Below are 11,553 nucleotides of genomic sequence, written 5' to 3'. Positions count from 1 at the left end.
GACAATTGGAGCTCAGTTCTGCTGAGGGAGCCCTTGAAGACTGCAGATTATGCCTAACAGAGCTGCCAGCCAATGATACAGAAGCTAAGGTATTTTTCCAGACCCTGGACTACTTCCAAGGGTGTTAACTGGGTATTTCCAGGCTGCCACATATACTGGTTGACTTCGGTGTCCCTGAAGCCAGTAAAAATAAGTCCCTCTATACTGCACAGATTGTGTTTGCGGTGTTAGTTGTACAAGTAAATGGAAAAAGGATACTGGTGAGAGTGTGGATACTCTCGCCTTGCCTCTCAGGCTCTGATGACGTATGTTCAGCGTGAACAATTTTTGTCTTAACTGGTTTGAAAGAATGAGATTGATATCTCACCATATCATATTCCTCCTATGAATTAAAAAATAATCTTTCACACAATACTTTGTGAGCTTAAAACATTTAAATGAAAATGGGAGGATCATAAACAGGGTCATATCATAGAAGGTGCAGAGTCATTAGAGTCTTTTTTTTTTTTTAGCTTTCCTCTCCCTTCTTCTGTTCTTCTTGTCATTGATGGCATCCTGTTCCTTCTCTCTCTCTCTCTCTCTCTCTGAAGCAGAAAAAAATCCTTCTCCTTTCTCATGCTAACAGATTTAATAGCCCTCCCCCACCCCTTTTTTTATTACTTCATTGTATAATCCCTTGGAATTTTTTCTTACCAAAAAAATTATTTCAAACAAATTTGGTGCTCTTCCCAAGAGAAATGCTACCAAATAACCTTTTCTTGAAATTCTTAACAGTAGTTTGGCAGATGAGGAAACTGAGGCAGAGGTATCCCTATTAATTTGTTTGCTATCACAAAGCTAAGAAATGTCAGAGGGGGGTGCCTAGGTGGGTCAGTCAGTTGAGTGTCCAACTCTTGGTTTCAGCTCAGGTCATGATCCCAGGGTCGTGAAGTCAAGCCCCATGTTGGGCTCAGAGCTGCTTAGTGTGGAGCCTACTCAAGATTCTCTCTCTCTCTCTCTCTCTCTCTCTCTCTCTCTCCCCTCTGCCCCTCCCCCCCTCTTGCTCTCTCTCTCTCTCTCTCTCTCTCTCTCTCATCATGGGTTTAGAAGTGTAGATAAATGTTGAACAGGACTCAGATGTGAACCAGAGCTGCTTGACTCCCCTGTTCTACCTTGCCAAAGAGATATCTGGAGAAGCAGAAAGATGGAAAGTTGCTCCGAGTCAGATCGATAAAAGCCTGGAGCTTAGCTCTCCTTGACTCCCAAAGACACTCATATGGCCTATGCGTCCTTATGTTTGGATGTTATAGGTCCACCTTACTTGAGAGCATTGGCGGTTTTATTCTCCTCCAGCTTCATCGAGTTAGATTTCAAGATGAATTATAATGAGGGCCAGGAAGTTTTACAAGGAACTGATAAGGTTTTTCAGTGACAAAAATAAAAATCAGCTTAATGCATTTTTTAAATGTTACAGAAAGTTCATTTCTGTTATCCAAGCAATGTTAAAACCTTTCACTCCTAGCCTACGGTTGTCAAATTACAGATTAGAGACTTTTCATGGAAATTCTTTGTGGTTAGCCTTCATTGTGATGTTATTTACATTTGATATTTTGGGTGGAGAATGCAAAATAATGTATTTCCTCTACCGTGGAGGATCAGCAGGGGTGTGATTGTAGGGGAGTACTCCCATAGCTGTGCCCCTGTGACCCTGCACATAGTCTCATAGACTACCCAGGCAAAGGTTGTAATGGCAGCTTATGAGTCTTGGAGGAAATCCTATGATCTCTCCGGAACTGGAGACCACTGGAGGCCTGTGAGGGCCTGCCGGGAGGCCATCTCCTGCTTTCCTCCCTTACTCCCCTAGGAGGCTGCCATGGGAAACTCTCTCATGGCCTCTAGGATTCTGGTGAATACGGGCTTTCTGCCCTGCTTCCCACAGAATAAAACTGCAGGACACATAAGCACTTAGCTGCGGTCTAGATTTTGCTCCTCAGCAGTAGGATGTATCCTGTTGGCAGTTATCCTGTATCATCCCCTCTGGTACGTGGGCCAGGGACCGGGTAGCAGACACTTTTGTCATTTTGCTGTAAGTAATAAACTACCTGAATCTGAAAGTGCCTTGTGGGATCTTTACCAGCCAATCAGGCAGGCCTTGGTGTCAACCCTGTCTTCTGTTGAGTGCCTGATAGTGATAAGCTCCCTTCAGATAAGGGAAGCCTCCCATCTACTTGCAGGACCCTTGCCGAGAAGTAGTGCTTTGTTTTCAGAGTTGCTGAAATTTCATGGTATTCCAGGAAAGAAAGAAAGAAAGAAAGAAAGAAAGAAAGAAAGAAAGAAAGAAGAAAGAAGAAAGAAAGAAAGAAAGAAGAAAGAAAGAAAGAAAAGAAGAAAGAAAGAAAGAAAGAAAGAAAGAAAGAAAGAAAGAAGAAAAAAGAAAAAAAGAAGGAAAGAAAGAAAAGAAAGAAAGAAAAAAAAGAAAGAAAGAAAGAAAGAAAGAAAGAAAGAAAGAAAGAAAGAAAGAAAAAGAAAGAAAGAAAGAAAGAAAGAAAGAAGAAGAAAGAAAGAAAGAAAGAAAGAAAGAAAGAAAGAAAGAAAAGAAAGAAAGAAAGAAAGAAAGAAAGAAAGAAGAAAGAAAGAAAGAAAGAAAGAAAGAAAAAAAAAAAAAAAAAAAAAAAAAAAAAAAAAGAAAGAAAGAAGAAAGAAAGAAGAAAAGAAGGAAAGAAAGAAAGAAAAAAGAAAGAAAGAAGAAAGAAAGAAAGAGAGAAAGAAGGAAAGAAAGAAAGAAAGAAAGAAGAAAAAAAGAAAGAGAAGAAGAATGAAAGAAAGACAGAAAGAAAGAAGAAGAAAAAAGAAAAGAAAGAAAGAAAGAAAGAAAGAAAGAAAGAAAGAAAGGAAGAAAAACTAAAATTCGTAACATATTCCTGTAGCAGCAAGGGAGAAATTCTTGAGCTTAGCAAAGATTTGCATGGTTCTTTTGTCTTCACCAGGAATTCCTCTTAAAGTAGAATGATATGGGGAACTCTCATATGAAGAAGTTCTTTAATTCAGCCCAAATACCACTTGGGCACGTGCAGCACAACTTTCTTAATGAGGACATTGGGATATCTGCACACATGCTAACTTGCAGGTACCTTCTCAAAATAACTACTCTGCCTTACAATTCCTTTTTAGGGGTGCCCGGGTGGCTCAGTCGGTTAAGCATCTGACTATTTCAGTTCAGGTCATGATCTCATGGTTCATGAAGTCAAGCCCCATGTTGGGCTCTCAGGTGACCGTGTGGGTCCTGCTTGGGGCTCTCTCTCTCCCTTTCTCTCTCTTTTCCCCTCCCCTGTGCTTGTTCTCTTTCTCTGTGTCAAAAATAAATAAAAATTTTAAAAATTAAAAAAAATATATTTTTAATACGGATGTGCAGCTGTTTTATCTGACATTAATATTCAGTATATAGACTTGGATAGTAATGTACATGGAATTCCGTATTAGCTCATCTTTTAAGATCCTTTAAAATTCCCTAAATAGTCCATCCTTCAAAATAATTCTACGTTATAATCTGAGACCCACTCCTACTAACCTCCCTGTGAAAACACATTGATTTGAGCACCTACTATGTGCCAAGACCTTTGACATATAGTCAGTTATTTATTTTTTAAAGTTTTATTTATTTACGTAATCTCCACACCCCAGATGGGGCTCGAACTCATGACCCTGAGATCAAGAGGGCTGTGCTCCACCCATCATGCCAGCCAGGTGTCCCTGTAGTTGTTCGTTTTGTCTGAATGATACCAGGAGGTGTGAATTTATTTCGTGTGTTTTTACACAAGGAAACTGAAACCCAAATGTGTTAGGTGTGCTAGAAGATGTCTTAAGCTAATAAAGGGTACAAGTAGAATTGTAATTCCTGACACGAAGCCTATTTTCTTTCAACTCGGTTTCAGTTTCATTCATGCAACGTCCACGCTCAAATGTGATATAACTGAATGTTTTTATAGCTTCCCTGATAAAAGTGAGGGCAAAGTTGACTTTATCTTGAACTACTTACTTAGAAACAATGCAGGAGGGAATCTCATAATTAATAATTTTTAAGTAATGAAGAATACCTGGTCTTCCTAAAATGTAAAAAAAAAAAATCTGAAGATCTGTGTGGAATATTAGAACAATCAACTAATCAATGAAGTCTGGCATTCTATCACTGTTGTGACAGTGATAAATGTTCGTTAAAACTTGTGACCCTATTCTTGACTCATCCAAACCTCCACTGACTGAGGTTAGACTCTAAGCATCTCTTAGTTACAATGTATTCCTGCCAGAGACTTTGGAAACAGACTACGCAGTAAACTTTGTGCAACATGGCGTGCTTCAAAAGAATCCTAGGGGATCCGTAGTTTCAAAGCACTGACATAAAAAATAAGAAAAATGGAAGTTACATATTCAAATTATTTCACTTAAGTATTTATTGACTCACTGCAATAGGTCCCTGCAATGGACTGAATTCTGGAATTCAAAAGTGAGTAAATCAGATAAAAATTATCTACTAAAAGCATATGGGAGGCTAAGCATTTCCCCAGGAATAGCTGTTGGCACAGCCAGAAATATTCCTGGGATTCTGTTCTTGACATTTCCCTCAGGTTCTTGGGGAGGACGCTTATGTGGGTACCTGTCATCATGTCTGAGCTCTGTCCTTTAATGTTAAATCTCATTTTCTCCTATAAATAGTCTTTCATAAGTATTTGGAGACTCTGGCAGAGGTCAGCTGCTTGCTGCAAACTATTGACGGATATATACCCCATCCTCTTTCGGAACAGAGCATCAAGATCACCATTTTTGATCCTACAGCTTTAGGAGGGACGCCTGTTGAATTGTGGTATAGGAAAGTAATATCCATTTAGTGGACGGATCATTTGAGTCAAGCCTGGCCGTAAATGGGGTGTCAGATTTCACAACCTGCCTGCCTGTGATTTGTGTCCAAGATTTGAATTTGGGAAGTGGTCAAAAATCATTAGGAGTAAAAGCTTAGGTGGAATAAGGTGAGCAATCTTTTCTGAGAACATTTACCTGTGTTCAGAAGGACATGGGAAAGAGGTGCTGAAATTCATAATGGACTTGTGGAGAGATTTAATGTTAAAGTTTTGTTCTCCCACATGCAATGTGACTACAGATTAAGAAGATTATTGTTTAGGAAATAAATTCTGTAAATCATGTACTTTCTCGCTATGCTGTTGTCTTTTATTTGATGAAGACCTGGATTAGGGAAATTTTTAGAAGACGGTAAAGCAATGACACCCCGTCAGAATAGGAAAGTACACTACTGTGTGATGTGTGCCTATCATGCACACACGCACATGACTTCCGCTTTCCTGCTTTGTTATTTAATCCTCTCAGTAATATTGTGGGTGTGAAATGGCTTCTTGAAGATGGTACAGTCAGCCCATGACAGCTAGTGTTAAAATGCAGGACTGTCTGATTCCAAAACCTGAATTCTTTTTTATCATAATTGCTGTTTAAGATGCAACCAGAGTTCATTTGCATATACAGGCATTCTGGGGAGTTGCTCTTTGAAAGTTCATTACTCTGTGCATATACCATATATAAAGATATCTTGAGAACTCAGGTCCAGAAGATTTATCCCTCCCAATATGTCTTTCTAAGTTTTCTCTACTATTTCTAAATGAGGCACATACTGGGGCGCCTGGGTGGCTCAGTCAGTTAAGCAGCCGACTTCGGCTCAGGTCACGACCTCATGGTTTGTGGGTTCGAGCCCCACATCGGGCTCTGTGCTGACAGCTCGGAGCTTGCAGCCTGCTTCGGATTCTGTGTCTCCCTCTCTTTCTGCCCCTCCCCTACTCATGTTGTGTCTCTGTCCGTCAAAAATAAATAAACATTAAAAAAACTTTTTTAAATGAGGCATATTCTAAATGTTGGAAATGAAGACATATATTTAACATACGAGTATCTTCAATCTCGGAAGTAGAGACTAGTCTCCCTTCTGAAGTGACACTTAAGGATAACGTGAAACATTTTGAAGACTGAACGCCCTATTTTTAAAATGAAACACTCCCTCCAACACCCAGGTTGTCATCTCTTCTCTGACATAAACAGGCTGATTCCCACATGACATACTCAGAGCCTGCCCTGTACAGACTCATTTACAGTGACTCCATTTAAGTCACACTTTTTAAATTGTCCCCAAGAGACTCAGCTCAAATAGAGCGGAGCTGTCCACATTAGCCACCACACACAGCCGAGCTGAGTGACAGGCATGTTTAATCTGTTCATTTAAAATCTCTGTGGTGCGTTGTCTCTTAGTGATGGCACTGCCCGTACAACAGGACTCTTAAGCTCCCGGACTTGGACTTGGCTCAGTCCTGTGCTGGGACTCCATCTAGGGCAAGGCAATACCACACTGTGTTACTCTGCCTGCAGGCTGAACTCACCTGTTGCGGAAGATAGTCATTTTGGCCAAGACAATGGCCACAGATAATGAGACTAGGGTTCAAACGACTTTGGAATTGAAAGCCCTTCATGGTCTGCTCAAGTTCACTTTGTGCTACTTGCACCAAGAATCCTGCACTCCACGTGACTTTATCATTACTCCTGCCCCCATCACACCTTCTCCTTCTTGCCTCTGTACTTCATGCCGTTACTTTTCAAATTATTGCCGTCAGTATGGGTTTAGTTAGATTGTCCTGAAGATTATTTCTCACACAACGCTATGCTGTTCCCTGACCTTTCTTCCACTGATCTTTAGCTACCCTGCCCCCCTCCCCCCAATCAGAATGCTAACCTGGTTGTGCTTCTGGGAAGGCTAAGTAAAAAAGCATGCATAAAAATATGTAAAGGTGGCAACTTCGACTCAGTCATCTCCTCCAGATTCTAGCATTTCTTTCGCTCTTTGCACATTTAATTTCATAATGTTTTCTACTAATAATTTATTGGGCTTTTTAAAATGTTTATTTATTTATTTTGAAAGAGAGAGAGAGAGTGAGTGCCTGTGTATGCCCATGCACAAATGGGGGAGGGGGAGAGAGAGACAAAGAGAGAGAGAATCCCAAGCAGGCCCCACACTAGTGGCTCAGAGCCTGACCCAGGACTCGATCCCAAGTACTGTGTGATCATGACCTGAGCCGAAATCAAGAGTTGGACACTCAACCAACTGAGCCACCCAGGCGCCCAGGATTACTGGTTTTATACCCATGCTTGGTCTCTGCAACAAGACTAAATCTCCTTGAAGAGTAGTGAATGCCTTATCTGACTTTCCTAGTCCCACACTGCTCTTTATATTCCTGGTACCTGGGCAAAACCTCCACCAATTTTATCTAGTGCATCCTTTTTTTTTTGTTTTTGTTTGTTTGTTTGTTTGTTTGTTTCTATTTCCTAATATTTCTCCATGAGTGGTTCTCACTTCCCTAGAGCATGCAGTAACTTTTAAATTTTATATTATGAAAAGCAGACAAAAACACACACAACAACAAAACTTTGAAATGTACTGGTTTTATTTATCATCACCCCATCTCACTAGGATTTACGTCCTAAAGAAAATACATCTACATACCTAAGGACCGACTCTCAAATAGATTGGAGAAGAGATCCCTGGGTAAGAGAAAAGAGTCGTAACTCTACCCTAAGACCCTATAGATTTCCACTTGGATTTCTTCTACCCAGCGGGGGCGGGGGGGGGGGGGGAGTGCCACAAAAATGTTAATCAACTACAGCAATTTCAGTGATTCTCCTATATTGTTTTATAGATTAAAAAATAATAAAATAAAAGCAACCATAGTATATTGGTATGCTCAAAATTAACAGAAGATAACCCTGACTGCATTTCTGATAACTTCACTTCTTTGTGCACACTCTTGGGCATGTTATCTCACATCTCTGCCTCAGTTTTATCATTTGTAAGACAGGCATAGCCGTGGCATTCAACTCCTAGAATTGTTTTAAGAATTAAAATTAGTATGGTAGGTAATGTGTTTAGAGCAGTGACTGGAAAAAACAAGAATTGAACTTGTATTAGCTATAGCTTACATTTGTTCTTTTTTAAAAGTTTTTTTAAATTTTATTTTTTAGATAGAGAGAGAGAGAGAGAGAGAGTGAGTGAACAACCAGGGGAAGGGCAGAGAGAGAGGGAGACAGGGGCTCTGAAGCAGGCTCTGTGCTGATAGCAGAGAGCGTGATGTAGGGTTTGAACTTATAAGCTACGAGATCATGGCCTCAGCCCAAGCTCCACACTTAACCAACTGAGCCACCTAGGTACCCCAAATCACATTTATTTCTCAGGAGTCTTATGCTTTTTATAATTTTGATTTCTCCATTTTACAGATGAGAATAAAAAGGGGCCTCCGTTAACTCTGCCATAGTACATTAAATGTTAATATGTATCTGAAGAACTTAGGTCTTCTGACTTCAAATCATGTGCTTTTCTCTTATCGAGTGACATTTCATCAAATGACACGGTTCCATGTTTATTTTAGTAGTAGTTATCACTCTCCAAAATAACCTTTTACGTAGTATGTCTGTTGCCCTCACATCTCCACTAAGATATAATTTTGATGATGGCGCAACATGTGTGTATTTTTTATGGAAATATCTCTGCGATCTGAAACAGTGCCTGCCACATAAATATTTGTAGGATGAGTAAATAAATGAATAAATGATTAGGCTATAGAGTATATCTGTATTGGAGGTGAGAGTGTGTATTTTCAGCCTTTTCTCCCTTCACAAATGAGCTTATATCGCCTCTGCTAAATACCTGTTCACACACCCAGGGTCCCAAACAAAAGAGGAATTCTTGATGTTGTGAATGGCCAGACATGTTGAAGAAGACAATTATCATTAGGGGCATAGGCTCTACTCTTTCTCACCTACTCTACACTTCATGTACCAATAGGACTGGTGAATCAGAATCTCTTTGGGTCCTCTCTCTCTTTTGTTTTTTACTGTTGGTTCCATGTGATTATGAAGGCGAATGGACTTAAGCACTAACCTTTGCGAACTGTACTACTCATTCTAAGGCTTAACAAGTATTTTGATTGAGGCTGAAGGAAAAGCTAAGCACTGGGACAGGGGTAAAAGCCAGGCATGAGATCCCCCCTTAACACTAGATTGTCAGTCTCAGTGTTAAGAAACCTTTGTGGCCCCAGGCGCCTGGATGGCTCAGTCGGTTAAGCGTCTGACTTCAGCTCTGGTCATGATCTCATGGTTCGTGGGTTTGAGCCCTGCATTGGGCTCTGTGCTGACAGCTCAGGGCCTGGATCCCATTTCAGATGCTGTGTCTCCCTCTCTCTCTGCCCCTCCCCCACTCGTGCTCTGTCTCCCTCTGTCTCAAAAATAATTAAATATTAAAATTTTTTTTTTAAATAGAAACCTTTGTGTCTGAGCTCTATAGCTAGTAAGTAACTAAACAGATATTGGTTTCCCATTTTGTTGTTGTTATTTGCATCATTTAAATTCCTTAAAATATCAGGAGCCATGAAGAAATTATTAGCTGAACAAGAAAGAATTTGGACAATCTCAGTTGGGCCCTTGACCATGACATCACTAAGAATTCAGCTTTATCCTCTAGCCCTTCTCTCTTGCATTGCTGTGACCCAGCTCAGAGCTGCAACAAACTTTTGAGAAAACAGTTAGAGAACATTGTTCCTTTTGATTAATTTAATGCCAGTTTTGTTGAAGCTATCTAAGACCATGTATTCCTGAACTCCACAGGGTTTCAGGTTTGCAAAACCCCTGTGTATATCTACACATAGGTACTCTAAATATATGGAGAAGTATGTAACTTAGCAATCAAAAGCTCTGGGCTTTGATATCAGAAAAAACATTGTGATTTTATCACTTAATAGATTGTGACCTTGAGAAAGAAACGAAGACTTAATATAGTCATCAGTAAAATGTCAGTAATGTCTGAGAAAACTAAATTGGATAAAGTTTGTAAAAATACTCAGTCTAGTCCCTGGTGGCTTCTAATGGGAAGCAGGCTGGAGAGTAATAGTGAAGTGTGTACTTGTGTGTATGTGTGTAGTTGGGGGTAGGGGTGAGGGGCTTGTAATTTCCAGGCATGTGGCAGCAGGCACATACCAGAATCACAAGGAAAAGGGGCAAAACGTAACAGGCAATTGTTAACAGCAAAAAATTGATATGGCATAAATCACTTTATATAAGTAAAAGAAAATCAGGGCACTGCTGTTTTCAAACGCCTCCCTTTTGCCTTCTAGCTAAAAAAGAAACACAGAGGCAGGGAAGCCCCAGCATACTTCCCAGAAGATGAGGAAGGAAAAGATGTATAAAGCACCACTGACCGAGCCCAAGATGCTTGATGTGGATGTAAGCAGGTGGACGTCCTCAGTTTTGACAACTACATCATGGGAAAGAAGCAACTGGCAATTGTGAGGCCATTAAAATGTCATTGTAGGAAACTGGGTCCTGTCTTGGCTCCAGATCACTGCATGTCTGCGGGGGTGGGCCCCACAATCACAGGCACATGGCCTCCCCAGGTCTATCCTACAGTTGTAAGCTCGCAGTTCTGTTCCCAAATCTTTTCGTTAGGCAACCAAAGCTTTTTGTGCTCTGGGTGTGGGTAGGATTTGAGATTGACTAAATAAATCTACGGGGTTTCTTAAATTTCAAGGGCCTCGGCTTTGTTTGTTTACACTTTTGCACCTCTTGTTTCAATGATGCAATGTGTCAGCACCTCTGAGAGAAGTTCCTTGAGGGAACCTAAAGACAGCTCTTCAGGAGAATTGTTGACGATTATGACCTGAGCCCTGCAGTCTGCATCATGTGGGTTCAATGAATATTTATGAAAACAGCCAATGTGCCAGTCACAGTGAGAATTTCATTTCAGGAGAACTTCGTCACTCACGTCCTATAATAGCCTTGTGTGAGGGCTGTCACGGCTGTTTTCTGAACTAACAATGCAGGAACAGACCTTGTTCAAGGTCATACACCAAACTTGTGTTTGGGCTGAATCTACTATCAAAATGTTATTTTTCTCAGTTTATTGTTCTAATTATTTCCTAATAAAACTGAAAATTTGTCTTTAACTGAATCATAGTAATTCTTAAAAATGTAACCTTTGTTTTTACTGTCTATTCCCTTTAAAAACCCTATAATAATTAGTGTTTCAAACTGTGGAAAGAAAGCTCCAGATTAGCACATCTAAACTTGAGGTTCTGGACTCTTCCATGGATGGGCCTCAGGATGCCTGAAATTATTGGCATTTCATTTCATCTGTGTGTATATGTACACTGTGTGAAGAGAGTGCCAGAGTATTCTCCAAACCCTCTGAGAGTTTTTAACTCCACAATACAGATAACAAATGTTAATTCTTGTCAAAATAGAAAAGAAATCTATAAGCATTCCCTTTCTAATCAAACATTCCTGCTTATTTGACCCAAAGAGAAATAATACATAGCAAATTAAGACATATCATTCTCATTACTTTCATTCCATCCTAGAAGAAACGTTGAGTCCCAAGGTCTCTAGAGAGTGACCTTCCTTATTAACTTACAGAAGATCATTTAAATATGAATTGCCTTTTCCTCAACCTGAACATTGATTTAAACCCATGGAGATCAACCTAAA

The sequence above is a fragment of the Felis catus genome, chromosome B3 (genome assembly GCF_018350175.1).
Source record: "Felis catus isolate Fca126 chromosome B3, F.catus_Fca126_mat1.0, whole genome shotgun sequence".
Classification (NCBI taxonomy): domain Eukaryota; kingdom Metazoa; phylum Chordata; class Mammalia; order Carnivora; family Felidae; genus Felis; species Felis catus.
The sequence above is the reverse complement of the archived record's forward strand: the minus strand, read 5'-3'. Positions refer to the sequence as shown.